This window comes from Myotis daubentonii, chromosome 7 (genome assembly GCF_963259705.1).
Source record: "Myotis daubentonii chromosome 7, mMyoDau2.1, whole genome shotgun sequence".
NCBI lineage: Eukaryota > Metazoa > Chordata > Mammalia > Chiroptera > Vespertilionidae > Myotis > Myotis daubentonii.
Window position 1 is genome coordinate 87,896,564 of NC_081846.1, and position 17,384 is coordinate 87,913,947.

Here is a 17,384-nt window from a genome sequence, read left to right on the forward strand (position 1 = left end):
TCATTGTAGATCAAGTAACCATTGCTAACAAGGAGCCATGAGACAAAACAGTTCTTCAAAGCAGCTCCACAAAGCAGCCGCAGCACACAGGAGCCCGCATAGCAGCCGCTAAGACAGCAGTCCAGCAACCGCCGGTCAACAGCACGTCTTCATACGAACTCAGACACAGGCTTCTTGCCAAACAGTGGCGTCAGCGTCTGGGTTGTAGAAAGGTGCGCCTGCGCAGCGTGTGCAGGAAGCCTGCTGTGTCCTTGCTCCTGCATCTGCCTGTGGCAAATTGGCCTTGAACATCCCACTGACTGACGGGCTTCCACACTCACATCGGTCTTGCACATCTGGACAGGGCCCCCACATACTTCAAGGTCAAGAAAGTAATTTTTATGTCACCCATAAATATAGTATTTCTAAGTTACTAGTAAAGATTTTTATAAATATAACCTCAATACCACTATCTCACCTAAAAATAATTCTAAAAAACATTCATCTATCATATCATGTTAGATCTCCTTAAATGTTTATTTTTGCTACCAGATTTACTGAGATATAATTCAAATACCATACAGTTAGCTCATTTAAAGTATACAACTTAATGAATTTCTAGTATCATCTACCCTGTCACTCTTTAAATTTTCCTATGTCTCATACATTTTTGCTACCAGATTTATTGAGAGATAATTCATACATATAATTTGCCCATGTAAAGTATACAGTTCAATAGTCTTTAGTATATTCAGAGTTGTGCAGTCACCATCACAATCCATTTTAGAACATTTTCATCACCCCACAAAGAAGTTCTATACCCATTAGGAGTCACTACCCATTTTATTATTCTTCCCATCTCATACAATAATGTTCATTCCAAAGCCAAGTTTATCAATCATTAAATCCAATCAGTTAAAAGCATTGTGAGAACAGGGAGACTATGCCAAAAGCCTTGACTCCTAAACTCTAATTCTTGGCTGTGCCTTCTCTCAGCTGGTCACATTCTCAGGGTCTTATCCACAGAGTAAAATATTGCACTAATGGTTTCTAAAGGCGCACAAGCTTTATGATTTTATGCCTTTTTATTATCATTACAATTTTGGGAATGACAATTTTTATTAATGTCAGCTCTTCCTGTTTTTCTCTGCTTTCTGATTATGTTTTACTCAGCAACTGATTTATAAAAAATATATTTTATTGATTTATAGATACCTGGCCTCTAGGTATCAATTCCTATAAGAAGTGCAGCTTAGCCCTAACCAGTTTGGCTCAGTGGGTAGAGCATTGGCCCGCGGACTGAAGGGTGCCAGGTTCAATTCTGATCAAGGGCATGTATCTTGGTTGCAGACTCGATCCCCAGTAGGGGTTGTGCAGGAGGCAGTTGGTTGATATTTCTCTCTTATCGATGTTTCTAACTCTCTATCCCTCTCCCTTCCACTCTGTAAAAATCAATAAAAAATATATTAAAAAAGTAACTGCAGCTTGGTCATAGAAAACTTGCTAGATCAAAATATGAGCAAGTGACCATCTCAGGGTGGTAAGATTATTGGTTATTTTTAAACTTATGCCATATTCTTTACTTTATTCTGCAAACATATTTTTTATAATTTTTAAAAGTCATTCCTAAAGAATTTGATGGCATGCCCTAACAAACAGAAATTGCTAAACTCTGGGTAAGAGGATTTCCCCCCCTGTGATTCAGTTAAGCAGTATCTTCCAGTCTAGGGTAGCCAACATTCTTTAGTAACCCGCTTCAATAATCTCAGTGAAAAAGGAAGTATGGCCCTACTGGTTTGGCTCAGTGGATAGAGCATCAGCCTGCATGCAGACTGAAAGGCCCCGGTTTGATTCTGGTCAAGGGTACATGGCCGGGATACAGGCTTGATCGGGCGTGCAGGAGGCAGCCGATCAATCTCATCATTGCTGTTTCTATCTTTCCTTCCCTCTCCCTTCCTCTCTGAAATCAATATGAAAATATGAGGAGAATTTGAGATATGCTCCCTGGCATATTTGCCAGTTTGGCTCAAATAAACTCTTATAAAAATTAAAGTTCCCTGACCGGTTTGGCTCAGTGAAGAGAGCGTCGGCCTGTAGACTCAAGGGTCCCAGGTTCGATTCCAGTCAAGGGCATGTACCTTGGTTGTGGGCACATCCCCAGTGGGGAGTGTGCAAGAGGCAGCTGATCCATGTTTCTCTCTCATCGATGTTTCTAACTCTCTGTCCCTCTCCCTTCCTCTCTGTAAAAAATCAATAAAACATATTTTTAAAAAAATAAAGTAAAAAAAAGAAGTATGCCGAAACCGGTTTGGCTCAGTGGATAGAGCGTCAGCCTGCGGACTGAGGGGTCCCGGGTTCGATTCCGGTCAAGGGCATGTACCTGGGCTGTGGGCACATCCCCAGTGGGAGATGTGCAGGAGGCGGCTGATCGATGTTTCTCTCCCATCGATGTTTCTAACTCTCTATCTCTCTCCCTTCCTCTCTGTAAAAAATCAATAAAATATATTTTAAAAAAAAAAGAAGTATGCCTATAGAAATTTAAATTCAGCAATTCATATATCAACATCTGTGTAATAGTCCACATGGAATCTGGCTTTGCACTACTTGGGGAACAGGTAGTCTCTGCTAGAGAAGTAATGTGTGTCACAGAAATGTGTGGGCAAAAGCAGGGTGTGTCTTTTATACGTGATAGAAACAGATTAGAAAGTAGTTTGCTAGTTCATGTTTGTAACCACTCCCTGGAGTGCAATTACTCTCATTATTTGGCTTACATGGTAAGTATCACCCACTGAAGGACAATGCCGGTGTCTGGCTTACATCTCATGAGTTTTCTTATGCTGCCAGTCTGACCCTCTTTAAACACTACAGTGGCAGTTACGAGAGAACTGATAGATTTGGGGGTGCCCTCATGGCCATCAACTCACTATGAGTCCCAAAGAAGTCACTTAGTCTAATCAGAAGCATTAAGGTCACTTCAGTGGAGAGGATAGTTCTAGTTGCCAGTGTTGTCACAACTAGTGAAATTGATGCTACAAAATCCACTTGTCAGTAACCATGGCAGAGTGAAAGTTGGTGTTCTTACCTTAAGAAGCATGACAAATCCATGTGGTCTGTGGACAGCTCTGATGCAAAGCAAATGATCAAGTACCCCTTTAAACATTCCCTGTTGCCAGTGTGTCATAATCTGGACCTGTTCAGGCTTTTAGAAGAGCCGTCCTTACTAGTAAAGTCAAAGGGCAAATGCCAGCAAGTAGGTAACCGGACATAGAGTTTTCCTTTTGAACCGCCATCAGTGAGGTCTCTCAGGCAACATTGATCCCTGCCAATTCTCAGATGGACTCTTGCGCCAGGGGACCAATCAGCCCATCCAAATGCAGAGCGCCATTTGGAAACATTCAAAACCAAGTGAAGGGCCAATTTGCTTTCGTTTATATGTTATCTAATAGCCTCTCCTTTGCCAGAACTTGGCCTGCTCCTGAGTATGCATAGCTGAAGAAGTACAGTTTTTACACACAAGATAGCCCGTGTAGGAAGGAAAGCAGAAATTACTAGACTATACAGTTATTATAATGGTGGAACCTAAAAGGGGACACTCCGCAGGTGGGGGTGGGTCAAAAGCTGAGGAGTGACGAGAATGTTTCTTGAGCTAAACCCAATAAAACATTGAAGCCATTATGACATATTTAGACTCTCAGAACTAGAATGATGTTTTAGAATAGGCTTTGGGCAAGGTTTATTTATTCTAATACTCTTGAGCAAGCCTAACTCTTTCCATTTTAATAAGGTCATTTAGAATTTCACAGGTAATATTTACAAAAATTGGCATATTTTGGCATGTAGACCATTATCACATGCACACACACTTCAGAATCAGAGCAAAGTCAGAGAGGAGTGCATTAGCTAGATTAGAATCTGTAAGTGAAACTGCCCTACTTTGTTGCCTTAGGAAAGGTAACAGATCTGGTCTGTTTGTTCACCATCTTAAGGAAAAAATAATTCCAAGTGTCTCCTAAATCTAAGGGTACTGCCTGCTTGTCGTGCATGGGAATCTTGGCTGCTCCAGAGCGGCACTCTTGCATTTTTCCTCTCTGTTTTTGTCACATTAATCATATCATGTAGGACTTGAAATGGAGGCAGAGGCTCTTACTCTGCCAGCTTGCAGCTTAAGAGTTAAAGGATACATTAAGAAATCAGCATATTTTAAAATTATAAGATTTGTATTTGTCTTATTTCCCAGGTAGTCATGTTTATTCAGAGTGTCCTATTCCTGGATGAAATTCTCTTGCCTTCTGCTGTTCACAGTAACTCAAATTCTTTTTCTTCTTTTCAGATCATCTAGTGCAGTGATGGCGAACCTATGACACGCGTGTCAGAGGTGACATGTGAACTCATTTTTTTTGGTTGATTTTTCTTTGTTAAATGGCATTTAAATATATAAAATAAATATAAAAAATATAAGTCTTTGTTTTACTATGGTTGCAAATATCAAAAAATTTCTATATGTGACACGGCACCAGAGTTAAGTTAGGGTTTTTCAAAATGCTGACATGCCGAGCTCAAAAGGTTCGCCATCACTGATTTAGTGTCATGCTTCCTAGCTCTCCTTATTGCTTCATCTAGTTTTTAGTGAGTCATAGCATACATGATATTAATCTGTTCACAGTCTTTAAATGAATATCTTCAAATGTGTTTTGTTAATTCCCGAAACGTGCCTTTGCTCATGCATGACTTAGCTATGTAACTGTCTTCTCTCGTGAACTTGGCCCCAGTACATTTCTCTGCATTGTCTCCCACACTGCACTGCATTCTGAGTCACCTGGAATTGCGCACCCTCCCTGCTATTTACACAGTAATATTCAAACTCCACTGCCCATCTCCTTTCTTTTGAATTCAGACACATTTGTTTGAATTAAACTGACCTTAGTTGGTTGCAAGCTGCAATTCCTGACTGCAACAGGTAGTTCCGAACTCTAGAAACTCACAGGTTTGACTAGAAGCTGGCAGTTCTGATTCCCACTGAATTTAATAGTTTATTCTTTCTTATTAGTGGGCCCTCTTTGTCCATTGATAACACAATATCTCGATTTAAACAAAAAGCATTTGTACCCTACCTCAGAAAATAAATTAGATTCCTCTTAGGGACAAGTAGGAGAAAAGTGGGGGAAAAGTTACTGCAAAAAGACTACCAACCACTTTAAGGGACTTGCCAGACCACTGCTGGTATAAACCACAAAGAATGCTAATCTGTGTCTAGCTGAGCAGCCAGGACATTTAGCATTATGACAGGTGGAGCAAATTTAACTCTTTGCACTTTCAACTTGGACTTATGAAAAATAATAGCATCCCTAAAGCTGTACAGAGAAATTATAGAAAAGAGACACTTCAGAGCCTAGGGATTTTTTTTTTTTTTGAAAGAGCCTCTAGCCCTGGCTGGTGTGTCTGAGTGATTAGAGCAGCTGTGGGCAAACTACGGCCCGCGGGCCGGATTCGGCCCGTTTGAAATGAATAAAACTAAAAAAAAAAAAAAAAAAAACGACCGTACCCTTTTATGTAATGATGTTTACTTTGAATTTATATTAGTTCACACAAACACTCCATCCATGCTTTTGTTCCGGCCCTCCGGTCCAGTTTAAGAACCCATTGTGGCCCTCGAGTCAAAAAGTTTGCCCACACACTGAAGTGTCCCAGGTTAGATGCCTGGTCACGGACATGTACCTGGGTTTCAGGTGTAAACCCCAGCCCAGTCCCAGTGTATGAGGGAGGCACCCGAACAATGTGTTTTCTCTCTCTCTCTCTCCTCCTTCCCTTCCTCCTATCCCCTCCCTTCCTTCTACTCTCTCTAAAAACCAATGGAAAAAATAACCTTGGGTAAAAATTAACAACAAAAAAGAGCCTAAAATTCTGCCTTAGAAACATGGAAAGTTACATCAAGATGGTACCTTAGCCCGACCTGCATGGCTCGGTGGTTGAGCATTGACCTATGAACCAGGAGGTCACAGATTGGATTGCCAGTCAAAGCACAACCCAGGTTGCGAGCTTGTCCTTAGTAGGGGGCGTGCAGGAGGTAGCCGATCAATGTTTCTCTCTCACCGTTGATGTTTCTCTCTCCCTCTCCCTTCCTCTCTGGAATAAAAAATATATTTTAAAAAATAAATACAAATATAAAAGGATGGCACCTTTGAGAGTATTTCATCACCACCCTCATTTGGCTGCGGGAAAACTGAAGGCCAAAGCAGTTAAGGGATGCACTCACCCGGGTCTTGCACTTCTGGTTCAGGACAGATTCAGAACTAGAACTGGCACTCCTGACTCCATTTCAGTAGCCCGAAAGCTGGCTAACAGATTTGACAACCCATACCTGAACCCATGCCCCCAAATATCCTTTGTCCAGCTCGTGAGTGCCCTTTCTCTGAAAAGGAGGCCAGCAGGTGGGAATACTGTGAAAAGCGAACGCTGGCTATAAATTGGGAAGAAATTCCCGTACAGACTTGCTAACTGGAAGCAAGTATTTGTGTTCCCCAAGACAAAGGAGAGTCCTAGTCATGAGATTAAAGTTAAAAACCGATTGTGTCACCAGGCTGAGAGCAGGCAACCTTTTTGGAAGCAGTAGGCTGAAATTAGACCTGAATAAAAGAGTTTACAGAAAGTTGAATTGGGCGCTATCTCACAACACTGGAGCTATTTTAGTTTTGTTTACTTGCTTTTAATGTAGTATCTCAGGAATATTAAAAAGCATAGAAACTGATGAACTCCTATGTAGCTCCACCTGATCCCGTATCCCTCCCTCCCTCCTGAATTTGGTGCTTATATTTCCATACCGCTTATGTTTTTCCTACATATAAATGCATTGGTAAGTGATGTTTAGTATTATTTGTATACTTTAAGTTTTATTGTATATAGTGTATATATTATAGGTAATGTATACATAGTATTTGTACTATACATTGTGTATATATTTATTACATACATTGTATTTATGTAAGTTTTATTGTATATATCTTTCTGCAACTGGCTCTTTTTTATTGTTGTTGTTCAATACTGTTTTTGAGACTTTTCCAATGGAGGATATATAGGATAGCTCCAGTTAATTTGTGTTAGTACTCTATATTATTCCACTGTATGAATGTGTTAACATTTTCTAATCTCCAATTAATGGACATCTAGTGAGTTCCTAGGGATTTTGTTTAGTTTTATTTGCTATTTTTTTCAACCTTGCTATATAAACATTTTTTTAAAAATATATTTTATTGATTTTTTACAGAGAGGAAGGGAGAGAGATAGAGAGTTAGAAACATCGATGTGAGAGATACACCGATCAGCTGCCTCCTGCACATCTCCCACTGGGGATGTGCCCGCAACCCAGGTACATGCCCTTGACCGGAATCGAACCTGGGACCTTTCAGTCCGCAGGCCGATGCTCTATCCACTGAGCCAAACCGGTTTCGGCTATATAAACATTTTTATAAAACCCACTTCTAATGCATGTTCACAAGTTTCTCTAGTGACATTTATGAGGTATTAGTGTTTGCATATCTTCAACTTGACAAAAATATCAAAAATTACCAGCAGAATATGAAAGTGTCCAACACTAGCACTATATGTGTATTTTAACTTTTTACTAATTTGAAGAGTGTAAAATTGTATTTCCTTATGGTGTTATTTTGCATTTTTCAGATTTCTCAGGGGGCTGAGCCTCTCTCTCTTCACTAGCAGTTGGATCTTTTTTTCTGCCTGGGCCACTTTTCAGATAGACTGCTTGTCTTTTTATATTTTAATTTTAGAAACTTTTCTATAGTCAGTATCTAAATTCTTCATTAGTCATGTGAAGCCAATATCTATCTTCCCCCAGGCTAGAACTTGGTTCTTCACTTTTTTACAGTGGTGTCTTTATGATCATATTTATCAACCTTTTCTGTTTTTATTTATACTAATTGTTTCTTCTTTTAAAGAAAATCTTTCCCCACTCCAAAGTCATAAATATTCTCCTCTATTTCCCTCTAGTTTTCTTTTTCTTTTGTTAATCTCTCTGAGGGTGAAGCCCAGGACTCTGCTTTTAACAAGCACGTTAGGGTCCTGGTGGGAATATCAGATACAGCCACATGAAAGTTCAGCACAGCACTAGATAATTAAGATAACTCTGCATGGGAGTAAACATAGTCTCACAGGTCTTCTCAGGAAGGATGTGCAGAATCAGGGAAGAGTGTTCTGGTTTAGCAGGAACAACCCAGGCAAAGGCGTGTAGTCAGGAATGTGCAGAACAGAACAGCGGACCAAGGGCTGTGGCAAGTAAACTCATCCGACCAGAACACGAGGTTCTTGTGCAAGACCAGGATGAGAAGGGGGGACTGAGGACCCCCCTACGGACTGAGCTGAGTGCCTGGCCAAGGAATGACATGCCAAATGCAGCTGTGTAACAGTTACGGCAGGGGCGTAAAAGGGTGAAAGTACATTAATATGGAGGCCCACTTACCTGGGTTAGGGAACCACAGACAGCAGAAGGCACAGAGCCTCCTTTTCAGGGAGACACCGATGTCCACATCCTAATCCCCAGAGCCTGTGAATATGTTGCCTTACCTGGCAAAGTGGATCTCACAGATGTGAGTAAAGTTAAAGACCCTGAGATGGGGATGTTATCCTGGCCTATCTGAGTGGCCCAAGCAAATGATGAGTCCTCAGAGGGTGAGAACCTGTCAGGGCCGTGGCCAGAGAACCAGACAAATGGCATTACTTGCTTTGAATATGGAGGAACAGGGCCATGGAATTCGGGCAACCTAAAAAGGCAAGGAAACAAATTGTCCCCCAGAGCTCCCCGAATGAAAGGCACTGGCTTTAGCCCAGGGAGACTCACACCAGACTTCTGACCTACATGCCATAAGGACATCTGAACCTGTAGACAGTTTTCATAAGAGTTCATTTAAACCACACTGCCAACATATGCTGAGGGAAAGGATCTCAAAATGCTTTCTCTAATTTTTTATCACCTTTCATCCTTTTACAAATTTAGAATTTACTTTTGTGTGTTGTGTCAGGTAGGAAACTATTTGTCTTTTTTTCCTCATTGACAACCAATTGTTACTTAAAGCCCTAACCGGTTTGGCTCAGTGGATAGAGCGTCAGCCTGTGGACTGAAGAGTCCCAGGTTCAATTCTGGTCAAGGGCATGTACCTTGGTTGTGGGCCCATCCCCAGTAAGAGGTGTGCAGGAGGCAGCTGATCAATGTTTCTCTCTCATCAATGTTTCTAACTCTCTATCTCTCTCCCTTCCTCTCTGTAAAAAATCAATAAAATATATATTTAAAAAAATTAAAAAATAAATTTAAAAAACTTTAAAATAAAAAGATATAATACTTATAGGCCCTGGGTGGATGGGCCCTGGTGAGAGCATTGTCCATACACCATACACCAAGGTTGCAGGTTCAAGCCCTGGTTAGGGCACATACAAGTTCAACCAGTGAATGCATAAATAAGTGGAATAGCAAATCAATGTTTCCCCCTCTCTCTCCCTTCTCTCTCTCTAAAAATAAACAAATAAGATATAATATTTATCAATTTATTCAATGTTTGAGTGTCTAGGAGTATATTTCTTCTCAACCTGAAAAGTATATAACAATGGAAACAAATTTATTTAACAAGTGACTTATCTATAATCTACACTAATAAAAGAGAAAAATGGTAATTGGCGTACGACGATACCCTTTTCATTGGCTAATCAGAGCTATATGCAAATTAACTGCCAACTAAGATTGGCAGTTAACTGCCAACAAGATGGCGGTTAATTTGCATATGTAGGCACAATGCAGGAAGGCGAAAGGGAAAGCAGGAAGAAGCCCCCTGCCACTGACAGGGATTGGAAACCCAGGGGGGAGCTAAGAGCTGGGGGGCAGGGCAAAGGCGGCCCTGGGGCCGCCTTTGCCCTGCCCCCCAGCCATGATCGGAGAATCAGGTGCCTTTGCCGCCCTGGCCAGTGATAGCAGGAAGTAGGGGTGGAGCCAGCGATGGGAGCTGGGCACGGTAGAAGCTGGCAGTCCTGGGAGCTAGGGGTCCCTTGCCTGGGCCTAAAGCGGAGCCCACGATCGTGGGGCCGCTGCAGCTGCGGGTCCCCGCTGCCCGAGCCGGACGCCTAGGCCAGAGGCGTTAGGCCTGGGCAGGGGCGGAGCCTGCAACCACCGGGAGCTGGGGGTCCCCTGCCCAGGCCTGACACCTCTGCCGGAGGCCTCAGGCCTGGTCAAGGGGTCGATCCGGTGATTGGTGATCAGAGGGTGATGAGGGTCAACTCCTCTGGCCGAGGCATCAGGCCTGGGCGGGGGGCTGAGCCGGGGATTGGGGGGATATGATGGACCCCTTGCCCAGGCCTGAAGCCTGGGTCAGAGGCGTCAGGCTTGGGCGGGGGGTGGAGCAAGCGATCAGAGGGAGATGGGGGTCCCCTGCCCAGGCATGATTCCTGGGCCAGAGGCCTCAGGCCTGGGCGGGGGCCAGAGCCAGTGATCGGGGGGAGATGGGGGTCCCCTGTCCAAGCCTGACACCTCTGGCGGAGGCGTCAGGCCTGAGCAAGGGGCCGATCAGGTAATCAGAGGGTGATGGGGGTCTATGCCTCTGTCAGAGGCGTCAGGCCTGGGCAAGGGGCCGATCCTGCGATTGGAGGGTGATGGGGGTCAACGCCTGAGGGCTCCCAGTATGTGAGAGGGGGCAGGCTGGGCTGAGGGACACTCCCCTCCACCCCCCACACCCAGTGCACGAATTTCGTGCACCGGGCCCCTAGTCAAGACTAATAAAAGAGAAAAATGGTAATTGGTGTACGAGCTACCCTTTTCATTGGCTAATCAGGGCTATATGCAAATTAACTGCCAACTAAGATTGGCAGTTAACTGCCAACAAGATGGCGGTTAATTTGCATATGTAGGCACAATGCAGGGAGGTGAAAGGGAAAGCAGGAAGAAGCCCCCTGCCACTGACAGTGATCGGAAACCCAGGGGGGAGCTAAGAGCTGAGGGGCAGGGCAAAGGCGGCCCTGGGGCCGCCTTTGCCCTGCCCCCCAGCCATGATCGGAGAATCAGGTGCCTTTGCCGCCCTGGCCAGTGATAGCAGGAAGTAGGGGTGGAGCCAGCGATGGGAGCTGGGCACGGTAGAAGCTGGCAGTCCCGGGAGCTAGGGGTCCCTTGCCTGGGCCTAAAGCGGAGCCCATGATTGCGGGGCTGCTGCAGCTGCGGGTCCCCACTGCCCGAGCCGGACGCCTCAGCCAGAGGCATCAGACCTGGGCAAGGGGCCGATCCTGTGATTGGAGGGTGATGGGGGTCAACGCCTGAGGGCTCCCAGTATGTGAGAGGGGGCAGGCTGGGCTGAGGGACACTCCCCCACACATACACCCAGTGCACGAATTTCGTGCACCGGGCCCCTAGTCTATATATATAAAAAGCCAGTGACAGAAACACCATAATGACTAGAATGACCAGTCGCTATGATGCCCACTGCCGCCAGGGAACCTGCCAGATCTGAGGGTGGGGCTGGCCAGCCAACTTCCTGCTGCCCTTCCCCCCGCCCCCCGCCCAGCCCCACCCCTGATCGCCCCCCAGTGGGGGTGGGGCTGGCTGGCCAACCTCCTGTAGCCCCTCTCCCTGCCCGCCCCGTCCCCGATGGGCCCCCACCACCCCAATCGTCCACAACCCCTCCCCCCAGCTGGCCACGCCCCTGATCACTCCCCTACCTCAATAGGGGGCTAGGCCAGCCAGCCAATCATCTGCAGCCCCTCCCCCAGCCAGCCCCATCCACGATGGGCCCTTACCACCCCAATCAGCCCGTGGCCCCGCCCCCCAGCCAGCTCTGCCCCCAATCGCCCCCCCCCCCCTCTGATCAGGGCCAGGGCCCGCAGGCCAACCACCCATGGCCCTTCCCCTAGGCACTGACCCCGATCGCCCCTCCACCCCATTCGGGGGTGGAGCCAGTCAGCCCACCGCCCACAGCCCCTCCCCATGGCCAGCCCCACCCCAGTTCACACACACACACACACACACACACACACACAGACACTGTACACACCAATCGGGGTCGGGCTGGCCGGCCAACCTGCCTCCATCTCCTCCTCCTGACAGTCTGAGCGCCAATCTGCCAATTGAGGCCAGGCTGGCTGGACCCCACCCATGCACAAATTCATGCACTGGGCCTCTAATTCAACAAAAGGACTAAACTTTTCTTTCAATATTTCAGATTTTAATATTTTGGGTTTGGTAAACAAAATAGCCATCATGTGAGTTTTCCATTTTTAAAATTTGTGCTAGCCAATAGCCACATGTAGTTATTTAAATTTAAATTATTAAAATTAGATGAGATTAAAATTATAGTTCCTCAGACACACTAGCCACACTTCAAGTGCTCAGTCGCCACAGGTAACCAGTGGCTATAGTGCTGCTCCAACAGACCTGGAGCATTGCCGTGGTCTCAGGACACGCTCTGGACAGTGCTGACCTAGACAATGCCGAACAAATCTAGTTATATTTATTAACTCTCCTTTGTAAGACAGACCAAATCTTGTGTCCTCCGTGGCTGTCTGGGGAACTCCAAAGATATTTCAGCTATAAAAGACATCTTAACAGTTTCATGATTCATGAATTTGGTTTCTGACTTTGGGAAAACGCACTAACAAAAACAGGCATCAGAATAGATTGTTCTCAAAAGTAAGGAATAGTTAGTTGTTCTCTGGCTGTGTGATTAATCAGTGACAATAAAATAAAATAAAGAGATGTGAAAATAATAATTATTAAATTTATAAGTTGTTCTTGAAGTAAAGAATTCTTGTTGCTTATTAAAACAACGTAGGAACATTGTAAAATGTGGCATAAAAGCCAAGCAGTAGACACTTGAGGGTTGAAAGTTATGTCTCAATGAGGCAACGTACAGCTATCTTCTCAGGTGCACAGCAGGCCAGGAGTAGTTCCACATTTCCTCCTGGAGAGAGCAGACTGCATGCTCCCAGGCTGTAATTTCCCCTTAGCTGTCAGTGCCCTTGTTCTATTATAGCTCAGTGTTTTACTTATTGATATTATCATACCATTTTATGTGTTTAAACATAGATATATAATATTCAGTGTTTAATAACAATTATACTGGAAACTGTAAATTTAAATTTTAAATAATTAATCCTATAAATATAAAACAGTGTATGTATTACATTATTTTACCATTTTGATTTATGTTTTCTAAAGAACAAATATATTGGTATATAGGCAAGAATATAAGTAAAAAACAATTGGATAAAAAAACTACAGCATAGTGATTCAATAAATTATTTTTCCTGTTTAAAGAATTCTGATTTTCTTAGGAAATTTTAAAATAAAAATTACATATTACTTTCAAATATTAAAGTCAATAAAAAATCTTAGAAATTAAATTTAAGCATCTTAAAGAAGCAGCAATCACTACAAATGTTAAAATTATCAGAAAAAATACATTTTTAGAATTTACATACTTTGATTAGAGTACCTCTGTAGATTCACATAATTTGCAGCATGTCAAAATCCCAAGAATCAATCTCTTTCTTGAAGATTGTGATTGGACACAAATGTTTATGTTTTCATATTCTCAAACATTTATGAAAAGAATGTTAGTTTGAAAGCAATAAAACCAATATATAAAACATATAGAGTTAAGATTGGTTAAACTATGAAAAAAATAAATCTTCCATAAATTAGAACATATGCTAACATTATTTTTAAAAGAATTTTAAGTCCAGTTGCTCTATTTTATTTTTATTATTTATTTTTTTTTATTTTTTTATTTATTTTTTTATTGCTTAAAGTATTACAAAGGGTATTACATATGTATCCATTTTATCCCCCCGCCCTAGACAGTCCCCTAGCCTCCCCTATCCCCCAGTGTCTTATGTCCATTGGTTATGCTTATATGCATGCATACAAGTCCTTTAGTTGATCTCTTACCCCCCTACCTCCTGCCCCCCAACCCTCCCTGGCCTTCCCGCTGCAGTTTGACAATCTGTTTGAGGCAGCTCTGCCTCTGTATCTATTATTGTTCAAAAGTTTATAATGGTCTCTATTGTCCATGAATGAGTGAGATAATGTGGTATTTTTCCTTTATTGACTGGCTTATTTCACTTAGCATAATGCTCTCCAGTTCCATCCATGACGTTGCAAATGGTAAGAGTTCCTTCCTTTTTAGAGCAGCATAGTATTCCATCGTGTAGATGTACCACAGTTTTCTAATCCATTCATCTACTGATGGGCACTTAGGCTGTTTCCAGATCTTAGCTATGGTGAATTGTGCTGCTATGAACATAGGGGTGCATATATCCTTTCTGATTGGTGTTTCTGGTTTCTTGGGATATATTCCTAGAAGTGGGATCACAGGGTCAAATGGGAGTTCCATTTTCAGTTTTTTAAGGAAACTCCATACTGTCTTCCATAGTGGCTGCACCAGTCTGCATTCCCACCAGCAGTGCACAAGTGTTCCTTTTTCTCCACATCCTCTCCAGCACTTGTCGTTTGTTGATTTGTTGATGATAGCCAGTCTGACAGGTGTGAGATGGTACCTCATTGCTGTTTTGATTTGCATCTCTCGGATGATTAGTGACTTTGAGCATGTTTTCATATGTCTCTTGGCTTTCTGAATGTCCTCTTTTGAAAGGTGTCTATTTAGGTCCTTTGCCCATTTTTTGATTGGATTGTTTATCTTCCTTTTGTTAAGTTGTATGAGTTCCCTATAAATTTTGGAGATTAGGCCCTTATCAGATATGTCATTGGCAAATATGTTTTCCCACACAGTGGGTTTTCTCGTTGTTTTGTTGATGGTTTCTTTTGCTGTGCAGAAGCTTTTTATTTTGATGTAGTCCCATTTGTTCATTTTTTCTTTAGTTTCAAGTGCCCTAGGAGCTGTATCAGTGAAGAAATTGCTTCGGCATATGTCTGAGATTTTGTTGCCTTTGGATTCTTCTAGAATTTTTATGGTTTCCCGTCGTACATTTAAGTCCTTTATCCATTTTGAGTTTATTTTTGTGTATGGTGTAAGTTGGTGGTCTAGTTTCATTTTCTTGCATATATCTGTCCAATTTTCCCAACACCATTTATTGAAGAGACTATCTTGGCTCCATTGTATGTTCTTGCCTCCTTTGTCAAATATTAATTGAGCATATTGGTTCGGGCCGATTTCTGGGCTCTCTATTCTATTCCATTGATCTATATGCCTATTCTTGTGCCAGTACCAGGCAGTTTTGAGAACAGTGGCTTTGTAATACAACTTGATATCTGGTATTGAGATCCCACCTACTTCGTTCTTTTTCAGGATTGCTGCAGCTATTCGGGGTCTTTTTTTATTCCAGATGAATTTTTGGAGAGTTCGTTCTAGATCTCTGAAGTATGCCGTTGGTATTTTAATGGGAAGTGCGTTGAATTTATAGATTGCTTTGGGTAGTATGGACATTTTAATGATGTTGATTCTACCAATCCATGAACACGGTATGTTCTTCCATCTGTTTATGTCTTCCTCTATGTCTTTTTTCAACGTCCTGTAGTTTTCTGAGTAGAGGTCTTTTACCTCTTTAGTTAAGTTTATTCCTAGGTAGCTTAATTTTTTTGGTGCAATGGTAAACGGGATTGTTTTTATAATCTCTCTTTCTGAAAGTTCACTATTGGTGTATAGAAATGCCTCAGATTTCTTGGGGTTAATTTTGTATCCTGCTACATTGCCAAATTCATGTATTAAGTCTAGTAGCTTTTTGATGGAATCTCTAGGGTTTTGTATGTATAATATCATGTCGTCTGCAAATAAGGACAGTTTTACTTCCTCTTTTCCAATTTGGATGCCTTTTATTTCTTCTTCTTGCCGAATTGCAATGGCTAACACTTCCAGTACTATGTTGAACAGGAGTGGTGAGAGGGGGCATCCCTGTCTTGTTCCTGTTCTTAGGGGAAATGGTGTTAGTTTTTGTCCGTTGAGTATGATGTTGGCTGTGGGCCTGTCATATATGGCTTTTATTATGTTGAGGTATGATCCTTCTACTCCCACCTTGCTGAGAGTTTTTATCAAAAATGGGTGTTGAATTTTGTCAAATGCTTTTTCTGCATCAATTGATATGACCATGTGGTTTTTTTCTTTCAATTTGTTTATGTGATGTATCACGTTTATTGATTTGCGGATATTGTACCATCCTTGCATCCCTGGGATAAATCCTACTTGGTCATGGTGTATGATCTTTCTGATGTACTGCTGGATCCGATTTGCTAAGATTTTGTTGAGGATTTTGGCATCTATGTTCATGAGGGATATTGGCCTGTAATTCTCTTTCATTGTGTTGTCTTTACCGGGTTTTGGTATTAGGGTGATGCTGGCTTCATAGAATGAGCTTGGAAGTGTTCCTTCCTCTTGAATTTTTTGTAGTAGTCTGAGGAGGATAGGTTTTAGTTCTTCCTTGAATGTTTGGTAAAACTCCCCTGTGAAGCCATCTGGTCCTGGGCTTTTGTTTGATGGAAGCTTTTTGATGACTGCTTCCATTTCTTCCATAGTTATTGGCCTGTTGAGATTTTTAGATTCTTCCTGATTGAGTTTTGGAATGTTGTATTTTTCTAGGAATTTGTCCATTTCCTCCAGGTTGTCTAGTTTGTTGGAGTAGAGCTGTCCATAGTAATTTTAAAAATCATTTGTATTTCTGTGGGGTCTGTTGTTATTTTGCCTCTATCGTTTCTGATTTTATTTATTTGGGTCCTCTCTCTCTGCTTCTTGGTGAGTCTGGCTAGAGGTTTGTCAATCTGGTCATGGCAGTGGGGCCGCCTGGAAGGCCAGGGGCGGTGAGGGGGGCTCTCTTTAGGACAGGCGAGTGGCATGCCCTCCAGAGACGGAGTCTGGGTTGGAGAAACCAGACTGGAAGGTTTGGGGTGGAAACCAGGGCTGGGCAGTGGCACAGAAAGGAGGGGAATGGCCGGGTCGTGGCTGAGGGACAATCAGAGGGCTGGGTGCCCCATCCTCGGCCAGGAGGAGACAAGCTTCACTGTATGCTCCTCTGTAATTTGTGGGTTTAAGACTGTTCACTAATTTCCTCTCTGTAAATCCTTTTATAAAGTAGGCCAATAAATGGATTTTTAAAATGTGCTATATACATACAAAAAACTATCATTCGGCCTTAAAAAGAAAAAAAATCTGACACCTATTACACATGGAATACCCCGAGGACACGAGGCTAAATGAAATAAGCGCGCGCACACACACACACACACACACACACACACACACGCTTGTGTGATTCCACTTGTAGGAGACACCTAGAGCGGTCACATTCCTAAAGACAGAAGGTGGGTGCAGGGGTGGGTGGGAGGGGGATAGAGAATTGCCATTTAAAGGGGACCGAGTTTCAGTTTGAGAAGATGGGAATGTTCTGGAGATGGATGGTGGGAGCACAATAATGTAAAT